The following is a 25,267-nucleotide window of genomic DNA, read 5'->3' on the forward strand; positions in this document are numbered from 1 at the left end:
AGTGGGCAGGAGCCAAGAATGTCATATGTCCTTCAATGCATGTGACATTCCTGCATGGAAGAATTTTCCTACGTCTAACATAATTTTCAAATGTCTCCCTAGACATTTGCGTATATGAGAACCTATTTGTGATTATCTGAGCCTAAACCTAACCTTGTTTTACCTGTAAACTCAAAGCACTATTTTTTAATGAAATTTATTTAAAAAAATATGAAATGCTTTCACAAATGTGCATGTCATCTAGCACAGGGACCGTGCTTATTTTCTTTGTATCAATATAATTCCAACGTTAGTATATTGCTGCTGAAGCAAGCAATAACTCAAAGGATTTTCTGCACGGTTTTAATATATATGGAATTTTCCAGGAACGGAACTACTATGTAAATTGAAAGGAGTGTGTGTTGTTTTGTTTGGAACTTTTCCAAGAATAGCTTAATGTTTTAGAAAATCACACCAATGACATCAATGTCATTTATGGGCTGTGCTGGATATCTTCCATTTGCCTTTCCAGACTCACTCCACCCTTCTTTACCTGCTCTGTGCCCAGCAAAGGGGCTGTAGCAACAGGTTTCCTTGCCTTCCAGCTTCTGGGTGGGTTCACTCAGTGCGAAGCATTGGCAGGAGATCTGGAAGGTGGGAGGAGAGTGAGGTGTGCCATTCGAAACGACCATCAAGGCTAGGTTGAATGTGCAAAGCCATATCCATTAGAAAATGAAAATGTAATATGTAAGTTTGGGTCCAGGCTGGTTGGAGGGCACAAGAAACTGCAGGAAGAGGTGGTTCAGACCTTCACGATGCTTGCGGCTACTGGTTTACTTCTCCTTTAACCCAGATCTGTGACTTCCCAGAGAGTTCCCTATGACTGGATAGCAGAGAAAGAGCAAGGTTTATGATGCACAGTTTCCCAGCACCACCTAAAAGTGGGTGGTAACTGCATTCTAGGCCCTGAAAGACAGTGGTGAAGGGGCAACATTTTGGGCAGTACTTCTTGTTGTCCCTTTCATGTGGAAGGAGAGCTGGCCTATTTTCTCTATGGGCATATTGTTGGGAGAGGCGATCCCCCATGGCCTAGAGAGTTCCTGCTAGTTCTTGTTGGGCATGCCAAGAATGCAAGGTCCTGATGCTCTTTAGCTGGGCCGTTTCTCAGGGCTCTATTGCAAGGAGCTGCCTTGGGGGATGAGGTGATATCTCCTTCTGGGACAAAGAGCAGGCTTGCTTTCCCCAAGGCTGGTATTCCTTGGCTGTGATGCAAACCTGCACTGTGTACACAGTGTATCCACCTGGGCCCCTTCGCAAGGTCCTGTGGGACTTGGAGACTCAGGGAACCTCATGATCCCGTGGGAGACTTAGAGAACTGACACAAATATGCTGATGCTCATGCTGCTAGCTCGTGCTGCTGACATCCATGAAATGGATATGTGGATCCACAAAAGGCTAACATGTAAATAGGGGGAATTCCCAGACCCTGGCAAATATTCGTTAGAAACATTGCAGTTGGTTTTACAAGCTTTTGGACATCATGTGACTTGTACGTGATTTCGCATTGAAGGGTACAACTCAATTATTTCTCTGTAGTTTTGGTCCCTAAGGGAAAAACTTGGTCACTTTTGTGTTTGAATGATTTTGTTGTTGTTGTTATTCAGGCAAAACTCTACTGGCAAAGGTATCACTGCACATCTGTTGGAAAAAACAGGTCACTTTTAATGACTTCATGAAAGTGTTTGACAAAGTTTCATAGCAAACAGTACTAAGGACTAAGGGTGACTGGATTGCCGATATAATAAACCAGAAATTTAAATACTGTCATTTTTGTCTATTCATTCTGTAGATGGATAACATCACATGCCTCAAATTCCAATTGTTTATAATATTATTTTGCCCCTTTCTTTTCCATAGTAACTTTTAAGCTTCTCAGATCTGTTTTTACTTTTTTCAGTTCTAAATAATAGAATTCTAGGATTTCATCTGCAACACCACAGGCCCTCCTGACTGCTGGTATAAGAAATCCTAGCAACGGAATAAGGAAAAGTGATTATTCTGGTCTCTTAAAATACCCTTGAAAATGTTATTTCTAACAAAGGGCTCTTGTAAGACATCTAGAACTCTGAGCTTGTGACTTGATCTATGAATATTACCTTGGCCTTAAAAAACTTGAAATTCTTGGCCGGGCTCGGTGGCTCACGCCTATAATCCCAGCACTTTGGGAGGCTGAAGTGGGCGGATCACCTGAGGTCAGGAGTTTGAGACCAGCCTGGCCAACATAGTAAAACCTCATCTCTACTAATACAAAAATTAGCCGGGCATGGTGGTGCACCCGTGTAATCCCAACTACTCCAGAGACTGAGGCAGGAGAATTGCTTGAACCCGGGAGGCAGAGGTTGCAGTGAGACAAGATCTTGCCACTCCACTCCAACCTGGGCAACAGAGGAGACTTTGTCTCCACAAGAAAAGAAAAGAAAAAGAAAAAAAGCCTGTAATTCTTTTGGTTGGTATCATTTAATAATCTGTTCCCCTAGTAATAATATTTAAATTGACTTCTCCATGTCCTAAAAGCTGTGAATACCTATGAATTTTCTTTTTCTTTCTTCCTTTTTATTTTTTATTTTTTGAGACAGAGTCTCCCTCTGTCTCCCAGGCTGGAGTGCAGTGGTGCGATCTCAGCTCACTGCACCTCCACCTCCCTGGTTTGAGCAATTCCCCTGCCTCAGCCTCCTGAGTAGCTGGACTACAATTCCCCTGCCTCAGCCTCCTCAGTAGCTGGACTACAGGTGCACACCACCACACCCGGCTAATTTTTTTGTAGTTTCAGTAGAGGCAGGGTTTCACCATGTTGGCCAGACTGGTCTCGAACTCTTGACCTCAGGCAATCCACCCGCCTCGGCCTCCCAAAGTACTAGGATTACAGGCGTGAGCTACCATGCCCGGCCAAATTTTCTTTAATAGCTAAGTGAATTGAAAATTTTTGTGCAGACAAAACCCTGTATGTAAATGTTTATAGCACTTTTATTTATTTTTTATTATTTATTTATTTTTGAGACGGAGTCTCACTCTGTCACCCAGGCTGGAGTGCAATGGTGTGATCTAGGCTCACTTGCAACCTCCGCCTGCCAGGTTCAAGCAATTCTCCTGCCTTAGCCTCCCAAAGTAACTGGGATTACAGGCGCATGACGCTACGTCAGCTAATTGTTTTGTATTTTAGTAGAGACGGGGTTTCACCATGTTGCCCAGGCTGGTCTCCGAGTCCTGAGCTCAGGCAATCCACCTGCCTCAGTCTCCCAAAGTGCTAGGATTACAGGCATGAGCCACTGAACCTGGCCTATAGCAGTTTTATTTATTTATTTATTTTTGAGACAGAGTCTTACTCTGTCGCCCAGGCTGGAGTGTAATGGCGTGATCTTGGCTCACTGCAACCTCTGCCTCCCAGATTCAAGCAATTCTACTGCCTCAGCCTCTTGAGTACCTGGGATTACAGGTGCGTTCCACCACACCTAGCTCATTTTTGTATTTTTAGGAGAGATGGGGTTTCACCATGTTAGCTGTCTGGTCTCAAACTCCTGACCACCCACCTCGGCCTCCCAAAGTGCTGGTATTATAGGTGTGAGCCACTGCGCCTGGCCTCACAGCAGTTTTATTAATAACTGGGAACAACGAAGATGTCCTTTAGCAAGTGAATGGGTAAACAAACTGTGGTATATGTGTAGAGTGGAATACTCGTCAATGAAAAAAAGGAAAAGTCTGTTGACTCACTCAACAATACGTGTGAATCTTGTTTTTTTTTTTTTTTGAGACGGAGTCTTGCTCTGTCGCCCAGGCTGGAGTGCAGTGGCACGATCTCGGCTCACTGCAAGCTCTGCCTCCCGGGTTCACGCCATTCTCCTGCCTCAGCCTCCCGAGTAGCTGGGACTATATGCGCCCGCCACCACGCCCGGCTAATTTTTTTGTATTTTTAGTAGAGACGGGGTTTCACCGTATTAGCCAGGATGGTCTCGATCTCCTGACCTCGTGATCTACCTGCCTCGGTCTCCCAAAGTGTTGGAATTACAGGCGTGAGCCACTGTGCCCGGTCAAATCTTGTTTTTTTTAGTGGTAAAATATATATAACAAACATAGATGAATCTTTTTTTTTTGAAACAGAGTCTTGCTGGGCGAGGTGGCTCATGCCTGTAATCCCAGCACTTTAAGAGGCTGAGGGTTGTGGATCATGAGGTCAGGAGTTCTAGACCAGCCTGGCCAACATGGTGAAACCTGGTCTGTACTAAAAATACAAAAATTAGCCAGGTGTGGTGGTCAGCACGCCTGTAATTCCAGCTACTCGGGAGGCTGAGGTAGGAGAATCACTTGAACCCGGGAGGCGGAGGTTGCAGTGAGCCAGGATCGTGTCACTGCACTCCAGCCTGGGCGACAGAGGAAGACACTGTCTAGAAAAAAAAAAAAAAAAATTACCCAGTCTCTGCTAAGTCTTTATCAGCAGCGTGAGAACAGACTAATACAAGGCTCTGGGGGAAAATTCATTTCCTTGCCTTTTCTAGCTTCTGGAGGCCATCTGCATACATTAGTTGCTGACCCCTTCCTCACATCACTTCAACCTCTTGCTTCTATCCTCACCTCTCCTATGACCTCCTTTGACCTTCTTGCCACCCTCTTTTAAGGACCCTTGTTATTATTAATACATTTAGGGCCCACCTGGATAATCTAGGATAATCTCATCTTGAGATCCTTAATATAATCACATTTGTCAAGTCCCTTTGCCATATTAAGGTAACATTCACAGGTTTTGGGGATTAGGACATGGATATCTTTCCGGGGTCATTCTTCAGTCTAGAACAGGACTGAAAACAGATCAGTGGTTGCCAGGGGTAGGGGAGAAGGAAGAGTTGAGTACATGAGGGTGGTGGTGGATATACGATTCTACAGTTGTCAAAACCTATGGAATGGTACAACACCAAGAGTGAACATTACTGTATGCAAATTGAAAAAAGAATCAACCTGGTTTTCAGTGATTCCAGGATGAAATGCAGAGGATGACAAAAGAAATTAATTGTACCTGGAGAAAATTGTTAAGTGAAATAAACCAGGCACAGAAAGACAAATACTGCATGATCTCACTTCTATGTGGAATCTAAAAAAGTTGAAAAAATTGGCTGGGCGTGGTGGCTCACACCTGTAATCCCAGCACTTTGGGAGGCCAAGGTGGGCGGACCACCTGAGATTGGGAGATCGAGACCAGCCTGACCAACTTGGAGAAACCACATCTCTACTAAAAATACAAAATTAGCAGGCGTGGTGGCACATGCCTATAATCCTAGCTACTTGGGAGGCTGAGGCAGGAGAATCGCTTGAATCCGGGAGGTGGAGGTTGCTGTGAGCTGAGATGGCGCCATTGCACTCCAGCCTGGGCAACAAGAGCGAAACTCCATCTCAAGAAAAAAAAAAAAGGTTGAAAACATAAGAAATAAAGAAGCAGAGAGTAGAAAGGTGGTTACCAGAGGCTGGGGAAGGGGAGGGGTGCTGGTGTTGGGGAGATATTGATCAAAGGATAGAAAATTTCAGTTAGACAGGAGGAGTAAGTGCAAGAGAGCTATTGTACATCGTGCTGCATGTAGTTAATAACAATATATTGCATACTTGAAAGTTGCTAAGAGTATATTTTAGGTGTTCTCACCATGAAACATAATAAGTGTGAGAAGAAATGCATATGTTAATTAGCTTTAGTCATTTCACATAATGTATACATATTTCAAAACAACATTTTGTACAGGGTTAACGTACAATTTTTATTTGTCAATTAAAAAATAATAAAAATGTAATTTTATGAAAAATGTATGACATTACTGAAGATGGTGGGGAAGAAGTTGCTGATTAAGCAACGTTTGCAAAAAAGTGTTTTGACTAGATAGTGTAAGGCTAAAGACAAAAAAGACTGTACGTAGGCTGGGCAAGGTGGCTCACGCCTGTAATCCCAGCACTTTGGGAGGCTGAGGTGGGCGGATCACCTGAGGTCAGGAGTTCAAGACCAGCCTGGCCAACATGGTAAAACCCCATCTCTACTAAAAATATAAAAATTAGCCAGGTTTGGTGGCGAGCGCCTGTAATCCCAGCTACTAGAGAGACTCAGGGAGGAGAATCACTTGAACCTGGGAGATGGAGGTTGTGGTGAACTGAGACCCAGGCACTGTACTCCAGCCTAGATGACAGAGTGAAACTGTGTCAAAACAACAACAACAACAAAAAATAATAAAAACAACTGTATATAAACACTGTACTTTAGTTGGGAGCATCAAAGAGCAAAATCACAACAATGTAGTTTTAAGATCTTAGTTTGCTTTTTTGTGTGTGATTCTAGAATTGGGTAACATTTTATTCTGTAAAATAGAGTAAGTGTTCCAACGGACTGCACAGAGGAGGTTGATTTTATAGACAGAAAGGGCTAAAGAAAGCAGAAACAAAGAGCAAAAAGTGGACTGGTCATTTCAAAGTTACTTTCCTTGTAAAGTGGAAACAGGGAAAGAGAACAATAGACAAATAATTGATTGGTTAACATGAGGTTACTTCAGATTACTTTTTGTTATAAGGACTAAAGGCAAAGGGAACTTCATTATCATGCCGATGGAAACTGGCCTGCTTGGGAAATTGGGCTTTGTCTGTCTCCTGATTTCTCAGACGGCCAGCTAACAACTCAGTTTTAGTCTGATGATGTAGATTTTTTTTTTTTGAGACAGAGTCTCGCTCTGTCGCCCAGGCTGGAGTGCAGTGGCACGATCTTGGCTCACTGCAACCTCTGCCTCCAGGGTTCAAGCAATTCTCCTGCCTCAGCCTCTCTAGTAACTGGGATTACAGGCACGCACCACCACCACACCCAGCTAATTTTTGTAGTTTTAGTAGAGATGGGGTTTCACCATGTTGGCCAGGTTGGTCTTGAACTCCTGACCTCAGGTGATCCGCCTGCCTTGGCCTCCCAAAGTGCTGTGATTACAGGCGTGAGCCACCGCGCCCAGCCATGATGTAGATCTTTAGTATGAATGACTCCATTCTGGTGTATAGTCTGCTCTGTTGGGGCCTAGTGTAGGAGCTTAGTCCAAAACAATGGCCTGATATAATTTTTATGTAACAGGAGATGGATACAGAAATATAGATGTATACATATATATAGGTTAGTATACATAAATATATTTCCTAGCTTTGACTGTTGAGATGGGCTAGAAGCAGTGAGATCCCAGCAGCACTGAGCACACTTAGCACCCAGATCTTCGTTTCCAAATACCAGTCTCCAATAAAGGAAACCAGAGCTCCTTGAAGAAATGGCTGCCTCTAGGTCTAGGGCAGGAAAAATACAAGATGCGCATGGAACACGTGGTAGTACCAGGAAGAAAAGACAGGAATAGCCTGCACCTGGCCTCTCCAGGCCCTTTGTGGAGTCCCCTGCTTGGTGGATAGCCTGACTTTCATGCTCTTGCTATAGTGGGTCCCTTCCTTGTAATACAGTGTAGACTTGTAAGCTTTGTCATTTGGGGTCCTGTGAGTCTTCTTTAGCAAGTGAACTCTATTTAAGTGCCACTGTTAGTCCAGCTATACTGTATATTCAGTTTTCTTAAACATTGCACAGATACTAGGAAAAATAGGTATATTGTCTGCTGTATGTGTTTCTTTCCAGGAAGCTGTTGAGACTTATTATTAAGTGATTCTCTATCCTTAATATATTCACTTCATCCATTTCAATGCCATTTATTTATTTATGGAGTGTCAAATTCTATTAATGTAAGTATTTTCATCTTTGATTTCTCCTAATTTGCATTTGTTTTATATATGTCCCCTTCTCTTATTTTAATCTTTTTGTTGCATTTTGTGCTTATTTTAAATAACATAAAATTGAAATCTGAATTCAGTTTGGGGGTCTTAATTTTTAATAGAGGAGTAGAGTCCATTTATATTTATCATTGCTAATATATCACCTAGGCTGGAGTGCAGTGGCAGGATATCGGCTCCCTGCGAGTTCCGCCTCCCGGGTTCACGCCATTCTGAGTAGCTGGGACTTAGCCTCCTGAGTAGCTGGGACTACAGGCGCCCCCCACCATGCCTGGTTAATTTTTGTATTTTTAGTAGAGACAGGTTTCACCATGTTAGCCAGGATGGTCTCGATCTCCTGACCTCATGATCCACCCGCCTGAGCCTCCCAAAGTGGTGGGATTACAGGCGTGAGCCACCGCGCCTGGCCTCATCTGTTTTATTATACAGGCCATATTTTTCTTCTCTTGTTTTTATTTTTAAGACAGGGTCCTTTTCCGTAGCTGGAGTGCAGTGGGGTGATCTCGGATCACTGCAATTTCCATTTCCTGGACTCAAGTGATCCTCCCACCTCAGCCTCCTAAGCAGTTGGGACTACAGGCACACCTCACCACAGCCAGCTAATGTTTAAAATTTTTTGTAAAGACAGTGTCTCACTATATTGCCCAGGCTTGTCTCAAATTCCTGGGCTCAAGCAATCCTGCCTCGGCCTTTCAAAGTACTGGGATTACAGGTGTGAGCCACTGCACCTGCCATATTTTCCTATGCTATTTTTAATGTTTCCTTGTCATTGTTTTCTTTTGTGATTTTTCTTTTTTAAAAATTTTTTTATTGCGATGGAGTCTTGCTCTGTTGCCCCAGGTTGGAGTGCAGTGGCGCGATCTCAGCTCACTGCCAACGTCTGCTGCCTGGGTTGAAGCAATTCTTGTGCCTCAGACTCCTGAGCTGGGACTACAGGCGCGTGCCACTACACTGAACTAATTTTTTTTTGTATTTTTAGTAGATGTGGGGGTTTTTGCCATGTTGACCAGGCTGGTCTCGAACTCCTGACCTCAAGTGATTTGTCCTCTTCGGCCTCCCAAAGTGCTGGGACTACAGGCGTGAGCCACCGCGCCCAGCCTTATGGTTTTTCTATTGTTTTTTTTCTTCTCCCTTTTGAGTGTTTGCTTTTATCTTCTTCAGTTCCTTGGAAGGCATATACACTCCTTTTGATACTGGCAAATGCAACCTTTCAGTTTTCCAAAAGCATTCTGTGGGTATTGGGAAAGTAATGTATAAGGTGTTTTTTGTTTGTTTGTTTTTTGTTTTTTTGTGAGATGGAGTTCCACTCTTGTCACCCAGGCTGGAGTGCAATGGCACCATCTCAGCTCACTGCAGCCTCCACCTCCTGGGTTCAAGTGATTCTCCTGCCTCAGCCTCCCGAGTAGCTGGGATTACAGGCCAGCATGCTCGGTTAATTTTTGTATATTTAGTTGAGATGGGGTGTCTCCATGTTGGTCAGGCTGGTCTCGAACTCCCGATCTCAGGTGATCCTCCTGCCTTGGCCTCCCAAAGTGCTGCGATTATAGGCGTGAGCCACCGCGCCTGGCCTGTATAAGCTATTTTAATAGCAGGAAAGTTATCAATAATTGCTAGGTTCCCATCAAAAGGACTAAGGAGCCAACTTAAAGAAGTTCCTACTAGCCAAAATTAAAATAATTTGAGTATCAATAGAAATAATTGCAGTTGATTGAAACACATCAAATAAGTTTGAGCCCATGAATTTATAATATTACCAAACAAACTTATTTTTACCTTTAAAAAAACCTGATTGAGGTAGAGGACTTTCAAAATACTGGGATGAGGAGATCAGTAGATTATACTCCCAAATGGAACAAACTTTAATTGGTGAAAATTATTATTGTTTTTGTCTTTCTGTCTTCATATTTTTGGGGGGGAATAGGATCTTGCTCTGTTGCCCAGGACAGAGTACAGTGGCATGATCATGGTTCACTGCAGCCTCAACCTCCCAGGCTGGTCTTGAACTGCTCAAGTGGAGAAACTTATTCAAGAAAATCTACCTACTAAACCTGGGGAAGAACAATGGGAGTCTGTGGCATTTGAACCCCAAAATGCTTCCTGTCCTCCCACCTCAAGCTCAGTGTGTTAGAAGCTCTACTCTGGGAAAACACAGCCAAGAAGATGGGGCACCCTTTCTTCCCAGATCCCAGAGTAGGGCTATGGTTTTACTCCAGGAAGGGCAGGCCATCAGCATCTTTCATCACCACCAGTTCTGTGTCACAGAAGTTGTATTCCAGGCAACTGCAGGGCAGAGGATTGGAGCTCCCTCCTCCTTCCAGCCTCCACCTTAGAGCAGAAGTTCTACTGCATGGAGGCAGGCTGCAGTACTGTGCCCTGCTTACTCACAGGGTAGAGTTTCCACGCCAGGAGGAGGGAGATGAGAAGACCAGGGGCTACTGTCTTTGTCCAGTGCCCCTCTTGAAGAGCAAGTGTGTCACTCTGGGAAAAGCAGGCCACCATCTTCCTCCCCTCTTCCAGCTCAGGAGTAGTGGTACAGAGGTTCTGTCCAGCAGGAGAGGCAAACCAAAAGAACAGATTGCTGGCCGGGTGTGGTGGCTCACGCCAGTAATTCCAGCACTTCGGGAGGCCGAGGCGGGCAGATCATTTGAGGTCAGGAGTTCGAGACCAGCCTGGCCAACATGGGGAAACTCTGTCTCTACTAAAAATACAAAAATTAGCCAAGCATGTTGGTGGACGCCTGTAATCCCAGCTAGTCAGGAAGCTGAGGCAGGAGAATCACTTGAACTGGGAAGGTGGAGGTTGCAGTGAGCCAGGATCACGCCATTACACTCCAACCCGGGCAACAGAAGGAGATTCTGTCAAAAAAAAAAAAATCCATAAAACAGTCACCTAGAAATTAGAAGAGGCTAACAAGTGAGTATGAAGTAGACCAGCCAAAAGCTTAACAAGTTGATCAGGGAAATAGAGAGCCTAGAGTCAGTCATCCCTGGTGGTCATGGAGACTGTGTGCCCAAGGCTGTGGCCTCTGAGGAAAACACTAGCAGCTCCACATTGCACGGGAACCTAGACTTCACCAAACTAGTCCAATCAAGTCACTAAACAAATAACAAGCAAATACAATAGGTCCTGTAGGTAGGTAAGGGGGAATCAGTATCCAGAGTTGCTACCATAGTCTCTAAAATGTCGTTTTCGACAACAAAAAAAATTACAAGACATGCAAGAAAAAAGAAAGTGTGACCAATACATAAGGAAAAAGCAGGCAATAGAAATTGCTTTTGAGGGGTCAATGGGTTGAACTTAGCAAAACCTCAAAGCAGCTATTACAAATATATTCAAAAAACCAGGGGAAACCATGTTTAAAGGGTTAAAGGAGGCCAGGCAAAGTGGCTCATGCCTGTAATCCCAGCACTTTGGGAGGCCGAGGTGGGCAGATCACCTGAGGTCAGGAGTACAAGACCAGCCTGGCCAACATGGCGAAACCCCGTCTCTACTAAAAATATAAAAATTAGCCGGGTTTGGTGGTGCGGACCTGTAGTCCCAGCTACTCGGGAGGTTGAGGTAGGAGGATCACTTAAGCCTGGGAAGCAGACGTTGCAGTGAACCGAGATTGTGTGCTACTGCACTCCAGCCTGGGTGACAGAGTGAGACCCTGTCAAAAAAAAAAAAAAGTTAAAGGAGGCCAGACATAGTGGCTCACACCTGTAATCCCAGCACTTTGGTAGGCCGAGGCAGGCAGATCGCTTGAGCCCAGGAGTTTGAGACCAGCCTGGGCAAAACCCATAGTGAAACCCTGCCTCTACAAAAAAAAAAAAAAAAAAAAAGCAGCAAATTAGCAGGGTGTGGTGGCATGCACCTGCAGTCACAGTTAATCAGGGGGCTGAGGTGGGAGGACTGCTTGAGCCCAGGAGGTTGAGACTGCAGTGAGCTGTGACTGTGCCACTGCACTCCAGCCTGGGTGATAGAGTGAGACCCTGTCATAAATAAATAAATAAATAAATAATAATAATAATAATAATGCACTAAAGAAAAAAGCATCAAAATTAATTGGTGTTACCCTCTAGGACAGCTGTCCCTTAAAAAAAAGAAAAAAAGAATCAGTTGCACCTAAACCTGAAGAATCACTGTTTCTTGAAGTGATGGTTTAAACAGAGCTGCAAACAGCAAGCGAATCTCATTATCTTTGGTGGCTGTGGCCATGCTCCTTAAAGTGAACTTAGAGGCTTACCTCCCTGGTGGCCAGTGCCTGCTGGGACCAGAGGCTGTGGCCATCTGGTCCCCCAGTCAGCCCCAAGTCACGGCCTCCAGGCAATGGCTGTGCCTGACAGAATGTACCAGGTCACTGGACAGGTACTCAATAGGAGGTTTGCCAAATGCCTAGAGCCCAGGAAATGCGGTTACCCTGCCCCCTCCTCCTTTTTATAGACCTCGACATGGGTGCCCAGCACCACACCCTGGCCCACTGGAGGAGATTACAGCCAGCAAGTGCAGTTCCACGACTCCAATATCAAGTTCCTGCTGCTCCGCCGCATCCTGCGCCATCAGCACAAGCCATGCTTCACTACCAAGAGGCCCAACACCTTCTGCTAGTTGCAGGGCCCTCTCACCCCAGTGTGCCCCAAATACACTCGGGTATGCCAAGAAAGAAAAAAAGAAAGGAAGGAAGAAAGAGAGAGAGAAAGAGAGAGAGAGAGAAAGAGGCAGAGAAAGAAGAAAGGAAGAAAGGAAGGAAGGAAGGAAGAAAGAAAGAAAGAAAAAGAAAAAATTTGAAGATCTATAGAGATTATGCAATCTTAAGAACAGAGTAAGAAAAAGAATGAAGAAAAATTAACAGCTTCACAGAAATCTGGGACACCATTAACCACATACCAATATACATGTAATGGGAATACTAGAAAAAGAAAAGGAGAAAGGAGAAGAGAAAATATTTGAAGAAAGAATGAAAACCACAAAACATTGCTGAAATAAATTAAAGAAGGTTTAATAAAAGGAGACATCCCATATTCTGAGATCAGAGAAGTTTACAGCATAGCTCAGAAGATCAGACTGCCTAGATGCAATCCTAACTCTTAGGTAAGTTACCTAACTTCTGTGGGCTTTGGTTTTCTCATTTGTGAAATAAGGATAAGAAGTCCTGTATTATAGAGTTGTTCATGGAGTGAATGGCTCAATATACATATAAAGCACTTAGAACAGTGCCTGTCACATGGTGTGTGTTTAATGCTTTTTAGCGATCCTGAAATTGTGAAAGACAATTTGGCAGAGTGTATGAATCTTCAGTTACAATCTTTTTCTCCAGAAAGTCCAGCTGTTGCTCTGTTTTCTTCTGAAAGCTAATGTTGCAGAGAATTCTGAAACCAAACAGGCTTTGTTTCCTTAGAGCAGGGTGGGTAAGAGTCTGGGGTTGGACTGCCTTGGTTTGAGTCCTGGCTTTCCCATTTACTGGATGTGTGACCTTGGACAAGTTGATCTCTCCTGTAATGTGTGGCAACTCATAGACCCTCCCTTTCGTGGACCCTTTGCATTTGTTGGCCAAACCATCCTTCCTCCCTTTTAGTTGTTTGGGTTTTTTTCACTCCCACCTTTTGATTCAGGTGGGACTTGCAATCATAGTAGCTTCACCCCCTGACCAATGTCTCACTGAACTCTGTTGGCCACTGTGCTGGATCTAAGTGTTGAGCGTGTACCCTGAAGACAACAGGAGTCCTGCTATGGGCAAACCAGGAGGGAGACTCTTGCTCCCTTCTGCGGTTCCTGAGCTAGGATTACGTGAACCTGGAGCTGCCCGGGCCTCACCTGGAAGCCTGTCTGCAGTAGGAGAGGCTCAGGCTACCACACAGAACCAACCGGAGCTGAGCAGCTGGAGAGCAGAGGGACCCCGACAACATCGGTTGAGTTCCTGCATCCAGTCAACTTCCGGGCCAGCGCCGCCCCTTTATTGGGACGCTGTGTGGTTTAAATAAGAGAATTCGTGTAAAGCACCAAGTATGTGTCAGACACAAGGCAAGTCCTCAAGAAAAGATGATCTGTTTCCTCCTGTCATCATGATTGCAGGAGTTTTTTTTCCTTGTAGTTAAAAATTGTCGGACCAGGAGCAGTGGCTCATGCCTGTAATCCCAGCACTTTGGGAGGCCAAGGTAGGAGGATTACTTGAGGCCAGGACTGGCCAATATGGTGAAACCCCGTCTCTTACTAAAACTACAAAAATTAGCCAGCCGTGGTGGCATGTGCCTGTAGTCCCAGCTACTTGGGAGGCTGAGGCAGGAGAATTGCTTGAACCTGGGAGGCGGAGGTTGCAGGGAGCCGAGATGGCGCCAATGCACTCCAGCCTGGGCCACAGAGAAAGACTCTGCTCAAAAATAAAAAAGTAAAAAAAAATTGTTGCCAAATGTATGTACGTGTAGATAGCTGATTCTCCTGAAATGTGGTAAATTCCTTCAGTCTGCAGATACTGATCTTTCTTAAGTTTAGGAAAATTGTTTCCAAAGCTCTTTCATGATTGCATCTCTTGGCCAGGAACGGTAACTATCTGTGTGTTGGTGCCGCATTCTCTGTTCTCCATATCTGTCATCTCTCTCATAATTTTCTCTCTCCTCCCCTCCGAATGTGGGAAATCCTCAGGGCTTGGCCTTGGTGAAAGTATTAATTATGAGAGCCGTTGACTCCTTGTTCCACCCCAACCTTCCATCCAAGGGCCATCCAAGGGACAGGGGAGGAATCTGAAGCCACCACCTGCCTCAGCCCCTTCCCACAGGCCACCCGAGGGAATGGGTTTCTGCCTCATCCGGTCCCCCATTGTCTTTCTAGCAGTGGTGCTGGCAGGTGTGTGCGATATAGGACTTGGTGACACAGACTTTCTGCAAAGCCAGCGGGAAACGCAACAGCTCTGCAGGATCCCAGAGACCCCTGCTGTGCAGCCCAGCAGCTCCAAAGGCCGCACCTGAGATCCTGTTGGAAACGCAGACTCTCAGGCCCTGGCCTGGACCCCTGAACCAGAACGAGCATTCCACAACATCCGCGGGTGATTTGTGTGCACATCAAAGTTTCAGAAGCTCTGCTCCAGGGTGCAGGCTCAGTTTAACCTTTTTCATAAACCATTTTTGTCTACCCACAGTCATTCTTTACAGTGAAAATCCCCAACTCCTCACCAGACCAGGTCATGTAATACTGACTCTCTTTACTATTAATACCTACTTCATTTTTATGTGATATTTTCCCTCAATATAATGATTTTATTTTATTATTTTTTATTTTTTCAAACTCAGAAATTCTTAAGAACAATGTAATGTTATTACCATAAAGTGGGAGCTCTGTTGCCAGGGCCCTTTGAAGTTTTGTATGCACAATTCAGACTTCATTGAAACTTTACTTTTACTGTGTCCTTGGCTTGCCTCACCTTTTCAAGAATTACAAAACTTTCCACAGTTCTACCAGCTGCTTCTTCCTGTTTTGTTCTCAATTTGGGATGTTTATTTCTTTTGCTTGATGTCTGTATGCTAAAAGAAATAAATAAGCAGAACACATTGCGGTTCATTCAAGTACAGGGCACGATCCAAATTCGTTCCATATGATAGTCTCTGACTAGGAATTCTTACGTCCTATAATTGGTGAGTGTATTTTTGCATTAAGCTGTAATGTTGAATTATCACTTCTTTTAGCATATTTATTTAAATGTATGTTGGGGGTGAAAAGTCATTATGTCATTAAAAAAAGGAGTCTGTTCAAAAGGTGATATAATTTTCAAGAGCTGCTTTGGCAAATGTTGTTAACTAAAGGGTCATTATGTAAGGTAGTTGTATATTATATGTTATATATATTGTATAAACCCCAGTGCCATTACGAATATAGTTTGTAGAGTGGTGCCAGTCAGTGAACTCTGTTACCCATCTGTAATGAGATAAATACAGAAATTGAGAGTGTTTAGAAACTTTTATAACATATTTTTATGTCTGCTGCCTTTAACAGTAAAAATTTGGCTTTGTATTTTATACATCATTTTAAAATTCTATTTTTCTAGTGATTTATTCTTTTTTTTTGTTTGTTTTTTGAGATGGAGTCTTGCTCTGTCACCCAGGCTGGAGTGCAGGGGCCAGATCTCAGCTCACTGCAAGCTCCGCCTCCCGGGCCCACGCCATTCTCCTGCCTCAGCCTCCTGAGTTGCTGGGACCACAGGCGCCCGCCATCACGCCTGGCTAATTTTTTGTATTTTTAGTAGAGACGGGGTTTCACTGTGTTAGCCAGGATGGTCTCGATTTCCTGACCTTGTGATCCACCCGCCTCAGCCTCCCAAAGTGCTGGGATTACAGGCGTGAGCCACCGTGCCTGGCCGATTTATTCGTATTATATCTTACAGAAATATCAGTGTGCAACAGATTGGAAAATTTTTTTAAGTTGGTTTTTCACTGCAGATGGTTTGAACAGCGCTGATATAGAGCATACTCTCTGGCTTCAAGAAATCAAATTATAAGTAATAGAATGAAAGTATAACCTTCCCCTGCCCCTAGTAGGGGCATTTAAAAACATTTCTAAATAATGACTGGTTTAAAAAAAAGAAACTGAAAAGAAAATTACAAAATATTTAGAGCTGAATAGCAACAGAACAGAATCCATGAAAGGTTGTGTGGGCTGGGTGTGGTAGCTCATGCCTGTAATCCCAGCAGTTTGGAGGCCGAGGTGAGAGGATGACTTGAGCCGAGGAGGAGACTGCAGTGAGCCATGTCTGCGCCACTGCACTGTAGCCTGGACATCAGAGTTAGACCCGGTCTTAAAAAAAAAAAAAAAAAAAAACTTGGGTGATGAAAGGTGGTATTTAGACAGAAATTAATTAAATTAAATTAATATATGCATTAAGTTTTTAATGCATATATTACACACAAAAATTTACACTTAATGATCAGAATGTTCAGAAAAGGTAGAGAATCAGTACTCAGTACTTTTTTTTTTTTTTTGAGATGAGGTATCGCTCTGTTGCCCAGGCTGCAGTGCAGTGGCAGAATCTCAGCTCACTGCAGCCTCTGCCTCCCGGTTCAAGCAATTCTCCCACCTCAGCCTCCTGAGTAGCTGGAATTACAGGGGCGTGCCATCATGCCTGGCTGATTTTTGTATTTTTAGTAGAGATGGAATTTCACTGTGTTGGCCTGGCTGGTCTCGAACTCCCGACCTCAGGTGATCCACCCACCTCAGCCTCCCAAAGTGCTGGGATTACAGGCGTGAGCCACCACACCTGGCCAGGCTCAGTACTTTTATCAATGAGTCCCCAAAATATAGAAACTTAAATAAGATAGACCACTATTTTCTTCTCATAAGATAGTCTTGTGGTAGGTGGCAGGTCCAGGATTGGCAGGCATTTATGTCAAACTCAACATAAGCCTTTCATTTACATGTCAAAAGTAGCACTATCTGGTTGTCATCACCTTTCAGTAATCAGACAGTGGAAATGAGCTTAAGAGCGTGCACATACTTTTTTTTTTTTTTTAATGCAAGACCTGGGCTGGGTGAGATGGCTCCTGCCTGTAAACTCAGCACTTTGGGAGGCCGATGTGGAGTTCAAGAGGCCCAAGAGTTCAAGAGCAGCCTGGGCAACATAGTGAGACCCCGTCTCTACAAAAAAATAAAAAAATTAGCTGGGTATGGCAGCAAACCTGTGGTTCCAGCTACCTGGGAGGCTGAGGTGGGAAGATCACTTGAGCCCAGGAGGTACAGGCTGCAATGAGTCATGATTCATGGTGCCAATGCACTCCAGCCTGGATGACAAGAGGGAGACACTGTCTCAAAAAAAAAAAAAAAAAAGAAAGAAGAAAGAAAAGAAGGGGTCCTCCATTCCATTGGTCAGAAGTTGGTCATATGATGACAGGTAGTGGCAAAGGGGATTAAGAACTATAGAGTTTAGATAAGAAGTCCTGAGTCCAATTACAATTCCGTATCTCTGAAGGAAAAGGAAAAAGATATTGGGGGATGATGACCAAACTGCCATAAGCAACCATATTAGTAAACTCAAAGACAATTGAAGGAAGAAAACAGTAAGTATAAAAGCAGAATGTTATAAACAAGGAAAACAAGGTGATGAACAAAACTGAAAGTCAATTAATTTAAGAGAATTTAAAACAGGTTAATCACTTGGAAAACTGAGAAAAATAAGAGGCATAATAGACAATAGTACAAAGGAAAAAGGGCACACTATGATAGAAACAGTAAAGTTTCCAGAACTCATAGATTATTACGATCTCCTCTATAGAAATGCATTAGAAAACTCACAATGAAATAGACACTTTTCTTTTTTTTTTTTTTTTGTTGAGACGGAGTCTCGCTCTGTCGCCCAGGCTGGATGGAGTGCAGTGGCCGGATCTCAGCTCACTGCAAGCTCCGCCTCCAGGGTTTACGCCATTCTCCTGCCTCAGCCTCCCGAGAAGCTGGGACTACAGGCGCCCGCCACCTCGCCCGGCTAGTTTTTTGTATTTTTAGTAGAGACGGGGTTTCACTGTGTTCGCCAGGATGGTCTCGATCTCCTGACCTCGTGATCCGCCCGTCTCGGCCTCCCAAAGTGCTGGGATTACAGGCTTGAGCCACCGCGCCCGGCCGAAATAGACACTTTTCTAGAAAAATATACATTTTCTAAATGAATTCAAGAGGTAATAGAATTCAGACAGAGACCATTGATGAACTGATACAATAGTGAAGATACCTAGTCACCTAAAATAGTCACACACATAAAGAAAATACAACCAGGCCCAGAGAGTTTTATAGGAGAGTGTTGCTCAACCCACAAGAAAACAGAGAACTCTTAATTATTTAAATAACAATAATTAAAGAGAATGCTATCCAACTCATTTAAGAAGCTACATTCACCTTAATATGAAAACTGGAAAAAGGCCAGGTCCAGAGGCTCATACCTGTAATCCCAGCACTTTGGGAGTCCGAGGTGGGCGGATCGTTTGAGTCCACTGGTTCAAGACCAGCCTGGGCAACATGGCAAAACACATCGCTACAAAAAATACAAAAATGTGCCAGGTGTGGTGGTGCACTCCTGTAGTCCCAGCTACTCTGGAGGCTGAGGTGGGAGGATTGCTTGAGCCTGGGAAGCTCTGGGCTGCAGTGAACTGAGATTGTGCCACTACACTCCAGCCTGGGCTACAGAGCAAGACTCTGTCTCAAAAAACAACAACAAAAACCAAAAACCAAAAAACTGGAAAAAGATCTCACACGGAAAGAAAATTATAAGCTAATATTGAAATCAACCTAACAGTCCCATAGACAGTTTTTTTTTTTTTTTTGAGACGGAGTCTCACTTTGTTGCCTAGGCTGGAGTGCAGTGGTGCGATCTCGGCTCACTGCAAGCTCCGCCTCCTGGGTTCACGCCATTCTCCTGCCTCAGCCTCCCATGTAGCTGGGACTACAGGTGCCCGCCACCACGCCCGGCTAATTTTTTGTGTTTTTAGTAGAGACGGGGTTTCACCGTGTTAGCCAGGATGGTCTCGATCTCCTGAACTCTTGATCGCCCGTCTCGGCCTCCCAAAGTGCTGGGATTACAGGCATGAGCCACGGCGCCCAGCCCCCATAGACAGTGTTTTTGGTTGTTTGTTCTTTTGGGTTGGAGTCTCCCTCTGTCACTCAGCCTGGAGTGCAGTGGCACCATCTTGGCTCACTGCAACCTCTACCTCCTAGCTTCAAGCAATTCTCCTGCCTCATTCTCCCACGTAGTTGGGAATACAGGTGCCTGCCACCACGCCCTGCTAATTTTTGTATTTTTGGTAGAGACCGGGTTTCGACATGTTGGCCAGGCTGGTCTCCAACGTCTGATCTCAGGTGATCCGCCTGCCTTGGCCTCCCAAAGTGCTGGGATTACAGGCATGAGCCACTGCATCTGGCCAAAACAGGTTTTTTTTTTTTTTTTTTTTTTGATAAACATAGAAATTGACCCTTCTGGTCTTAAAACTTGAAACTCACCAGATCCAGACAAGGAGATACCAGGCCTCTCAAAAGGTATCAAATAACTGAACTCACCAGATCATTGCATCCAGACATTAAGACACCAGACCCCTCATTCATCATGATTGCTTCCTCTGTTTTCCCATACATAGTTACATTTCTTTCCTGCTATATAAACCCCTAATTTTAGTTGGTCAGGGAGATGGATTTGAGACTGATCTTCCATCTCCTTGGCTGCTGCATCTGATTAAAACCTTCTTCCCTGGCAATCATTGTTGTCTCAGTGATTTGTCTTTCTGTGCTGCGAGCAGCAGAACCTAGATGGAGCCCCTTGTGTTTTAGTAACAGATTTTGGTTCTCTGACCCAATATGCTTTGCTTGTGGCTTGGCTGTGATGGGCTGCCGGGAGGCTCAGAAGCCCTCCTAAGCAGCTGCCCACGCAATTTTGGCTGGAGATGAGTTTCCTTCTCTCTGGCCCCTCTGCAGCCAGCCTCAACAGTGTTCCTGATTGCCTCGGAAGAACAGCCTTTGAAATTTGACAACTGCATCCAGATAGTGCACTTTGTGGACCCAGAGCAGACAGCAGGATCTGCTCCTTTCAGTTTGGGAAATTTGTAAAGGAATTCCCATTTGTAGGTTGAACAAGCCTAACTGAGGCTGGACACGGTGGGTCATACCTGTAATCCCAGCACTTTGGGAGGCCGAGGCGGGCAGATCATTGGAGGTCAGGAGTTCGAGACCAGCCTGGCCAACATGGTGAAACCCTGTCTCTACTAAAAATGCAAAAATTAGCCAGGCGTGGTGGTGGGTGCCTGTAGTCCCAGCTGCTCGGGAGGCTGAGGCAGGAGAATCGCTTGAACCCAGGAGGTGGAGGTTGCAGTGAGCCGAGATGGCGCCATTGTACTCCAGCCTGGGTAACAGATGGAGACTCTGTCTCAAAAAAACAAACAAATAAAATTATTGGTAAAATAAAAATAGAAATGTCTTCAGAGTTGTCAGTATACACTTTTGTTTGGGTTTTATATTTGTCTCTGCTAGATATCTTGAGGTATCAGGGTTTGGCACAGAAGGTTATAAAACTGTAAACCCAGCCAAAACAAAATGATCTTTATGCACATTTTTAAATAAGTAAGACTAATTTAATATTATTGGTTTAATGAAAAAAACAGCAGAATATTCTGAGTTATTGGTGAAAATGCCCATGTAGTTACCTTTAAGGTTCTTAAAAGGTGAACACTTGATATTCACAGTTTGTAAAATAGATAACAAGGAAATGATTTATAAATAATCTAGATAAACTGCTAAAAACAAAATATCAATGAGTAAGTGCTATAGGTGAACTTTTTGTGTAACTTAAAATCTTAAAGTTATTTTTGCTGGTCATTGGATGTCTGGGTCATTTCCAGTTAAGAAAAGATTATGATGTGGGGAAACATGTTTCTAAAAATCATGGAATGGTTCTCATTTATAAAAAGCTAATATGTGATAGGTAGCTCAGGATTTCTTGCTTCCTAGGTTTTCGACATTTCAAGTTACTAAGGAAAAGAATTCTAGTTAAGATATAATTCTGTATGTAATATGTACCCAAGAAGATATGTTTTTATTGAGAGAAAGAATAATTTTATCTAATTCAGAAGTTATCTGAAGATTAATTCAAATTACAGACTTTAAAATGTTATTCAGGAAACAAGGTAGAAAGGAACCAGGAAGTAGAGAAGAGATGTGAAGAAAGTTATGAAGATGTATTTTTGGTAAGGAAGGTTTTAAAGAAAAGAAAATTTAGGACAAAAACAGAAAGTCGGCAGTGCGCAGTGGCTCACACATGTAATCCCAGCACTTTGGGAGGCTGAGGCAGGTGGATCAGGAGGTCAGGCTGAGGATCATCTGAGGTCAGGAGTTTGAGACCAACGTGGCCAATATGGAGAAACCCCATCTTTACTAAAAATACAAAAATTACCTGGGCGTGGTGGTGCGCACCTGTAATCCCAGCTACTCGGGAGGCTGACACATGAGGATCGCTTGAACCTGGGAACCAGAGGTTGCAGTGAGGTGTGATCCTGCCACTTCACTCCAGCCTGGGCAAAAGGTTGAAACTCCATCTCAAACTGACTAACTAAATAAATATAAAGACATTAATTTGGCTGGATGTTGTGGCTCATGCCTGTAATCCCAGCACTTTGGGAGGCCGAGGTGGGTGGATCTCTTTTGAGGCCAGGAGTTTGAGACCAGCCTGGGCAACATAGTGAGACCCTGTTTCATTTAAAAGAAGAAGTTCCCCAGGATTTTAATTGACTTTAAAATGTGCAACTAGAAAAACTACCTTAGGCCGGGCGTGGTGGCTCACGCCTATAACCCCAGCACTTTGAGAGGCCGAGGCGTGTGGATCACGAGGTCAGGAGATCGAGACCATCCTGGCTAACACGGTGAAACCCTGTCTCTACTAAAAATACAAAAAATTAGCCGGGCGTGGTGGCGGGTGCCTGTAGTCCCAGCTACTCGGGAGGCTGAGGCAGGAGAATGGCGTGAACCCGGGAGGCGGAGTTTGCAGTGAGCCGAGATCGTGCCACTGCATTCCAGCCTAGGCGACAGAGCAAGACTCCATCTCAAAAAAAAAAAAAAAAAAAAGAAAAACTACCTTAGACAAAGTAAGTTAAAAGACAAGCAGCAGACAAGGAAATGATATTTGTAACATACGTAATTAGCAAATAATTATATTCAGAATGTAGAAAGTATTTCTATAAATGAATAAGAACAATAGAAAAGCAGACAAAGGTTATTCCAAGGCAATTTTCAGATGAGGAAAACTATAGCTAATAAAGAGTCAGATACCTTGAACTTACTTGTTATCAAGGAAATGTCAATTAAATGATTTTACCATTTCTTACTTATTAGATTGTCAAAAAGGATGAGCACATCAAGAGTTATGAAGGAACAGGGAGTTTGGAATTCTCATATTCTGCTGGAGGGAATGTATATTAGGATAGTCATTTTGGAGAGTAATATTGAAAATGTGCCATATTCTGAAAATTTTACTTATTTATACTCCAAGAAAAACTTTTTTTTTTTTTTTTTTTTTGAGGCAGAGTCTCGCTCTGTCGCCTGGACTGGAGTACAGTGGCCGGATCTCAGCTCACTGCAACCTCCGCCTCTCGGGTTCCCGCCATTCTCCTGCCTCAGCCTCCTGAGTAGCTGGGACTACAGGCGCCCGCCACCTCGCCCGGCTAGTTTTTGTATTTTTAGTAGAGACGGGGTTTCACCGTGTTAGCCAGGATGGTCTCCATCTCCTGACCTCGTGATCCGCCCGTCTCGGCCTCCCAAAGTGCTGGGATTACAGGCTTGAGCCACCGCGCCCGGCCGAAAAACTCTTATACATGTGGGCAAAGAGCCATTTACGAGGATGTACTAACATTTCTTAAAGTACATCTCAAGGATGTACTAACATTTCTTTTTTTTTTTTTTTTGAGACGGAGTCTCGCTCTGCCACCCAGGCTGGAGTGCAGTGGCCGGATCTCAGCTCACTGCAAGCTCCGCCTCCCGGGTTCACGCCATTCTCCTGCCTCAGCCTCCCGAGTAGCTGGGACTACAGGCGCCCGCCTCGTCGCCCGGCTAGTTTTTTTTTGTATTTTTAAGTAGAGACAGGGTTTCACCGTATTAGCCAGGATGGTCTCGATCTCATGACCTCGTGATCCGCCCGTCTCGGCCTCCCAAAGTGCTGGGATTACAGGCTTGAGCCACCGCGCCCGGCCACTAACATTTCTTAAACTAACATTGGTGTGTGGATGACTTGTCTGTGTATCACCAGGACTCCTGGTTAAATTGGACCTATCCCATACCTACTGTATCAGTCAGGGTTCTCCAGAGAGAAACAGAGCCAATAAGATATGTACATAGATATATAAGAGGAGATTTATTATGAAAATTGTCTTATGTGATTATGGAGGCCAAGCAGTCTTATGATCTGCCTAATGCAAACTGGAGAACAAGGCAAACTGGTGGTGTAATTTGATCTGAGTCCAAAACCCTGAAAACCAGGAAATCCAATGTCCCAGGGCAGCTCAAGAACAGAATACATCTTTCCTCTGAATTTTTGTTCTATTTAGGGCCTCAACAGATTGGACGATGTTCACCTGCGTTGGTAACGGCAGATCTTTTTTTTTTTTTTTGAGATGGAGTCTCACTCTGTCACCCAGACTGGAGTACAGTGGTGCAATCTCAGCTCACTGCAACCTCTGCCTCCTGGGCTCAAGTGACCCTCCTGCCTCAGCCTCCCGAGTAGCTGGGGTTACAGGCACTCACCACCACGCCTAGCTAACTTTTTGTATTTTTAGAAGAGATAGGGTTTCACCATGTTGGCCAGGCTGGTCTTGAACCCCTGGCCTCAAGTGATCTGCTCTCCTCGGCCTCCCAAATTGCTGGGATTACAGGCGTGAGCCACTGCACCCGGCCTGACCTTCTTTACTTAGGCTACCGATTCAAATGTGAATCTTTTCTGGAAACACACTCGCAGACACACTTAGAAATAATGTTTTACCAGCTATCTGGGCATCCTGTAGCCCATTCAAGTGGACACATTAAAATTAACCATCACGTCGACTAGATCAGAATTTCCAGGAGTTGGGGCCTGGGAATCTGCATCTTTACCAAGGTGTTCCCTTGTAAATTTGAAAACTATTGCTGTTTTCTTAATCATAAGTGGTCTAGTTTTTGTATATTTCATTGCTTAATTCTGCTAAGTGTTTTGCAAATGAGTAGTGTTATATGGTTCACAGAAAAGCGTAAGAAAGGAGGCCACTAATATCTGTAATGCTTGCCCTACTCCAAAGATTCTTTGAAATTTGAAGGTAATTTTTTCTATGTGTATATATATTATGGGTATATATTATACATATTTTAAACTTGTTATGGAACATTTCAAATACATATACAAAGAGAATAATGCAACAAACCCCCATATGTCCATCATCCAACTATGTCCATCATCCAACTTCAATCTTGTTTCATGTATATTCCCTCACACACTTCACCCTGAACCCCCCATGTTATTTTCAGTGCTGTTTCTGATATCATATCGTATCATTTTATCTGTAAATATTTTGTTCATGTATCTCTAAGAGATAAGGACTAGTTTTTTTTTTTTTTCTCAAGACAGAGTCTAGCTCTGTCACACAGGCTGGATCCAGTGGTATGATCTCAGCTCACTGCAACCTCTGCCTCCTGGGTTCAAGCAACTTTCCTGCCTCAGCCTCCCAAGTAGCTGGGATTACAGGTGCGCACCACCACGCCTGGCTAATTTTTTGTATTTTTAGTAGAGATGGGGGTTTCACCATGTTGGCCAGGCTGGTCTTGAACTCCTGACCTCGTGATCTGCCCACCTCGGCCTTCCAAAGTGCTAGGATAACAGGCATGAGCCACTGTGCCTGACCGATAAGGACTAGTTTTTAGACATAATCACACCATCATTATATCTAAATGAATTAACAATACAATAATTTGTTTATATGAGCATATATCCAGTCAATATTGACAAAATCCAGTGTTCATA

General features: G+C 44.0%; 2 non-coding genes across 2 annotated transcripts; one reads left to right on the forward strand and one right to left on the reverse strand.

The window, feature by feature from the left end:
• Window positions 1-204: 204 nt before the first annotated feature.
• On the reverse strand, window positions 205-315 carry LOC117074348. The gene has a single exon (XR_004433561.1). It is a non-coding gene; the product is annotated as a U6 spliceosomal RNA (small nuclear RNA).
• Window positions 316-11,900: 11,585 nt separating this feature from the next.
• Window positions 11,901-12,033, forward strand: LOC117074351. Its single transcript, XR_004433562.1, has one exon. It is a non-coding gene; the product is annotated as a small nucleolar RNA SNORA68 (small nucleolar RNA).
• Window positions 12,034-25,267: the final 13,234 nt, after the last annotated feature.

This window comes from Trachypithecus francoisi, unplaced genomic scaffold, assembly GCF_009764315.1.
Source record: "Trachypithecus francoisi isolate TF-2019V2 unplaced genomic scaffold, Tfra_2.0 Contig01603, whole genome shotgun sequence".
NCBI lineage: Eukaryota > Metazoa > Chordata > Mammalia > Primates > Cercopithecidae > Trachypithecus > Trachypithecus francoisi.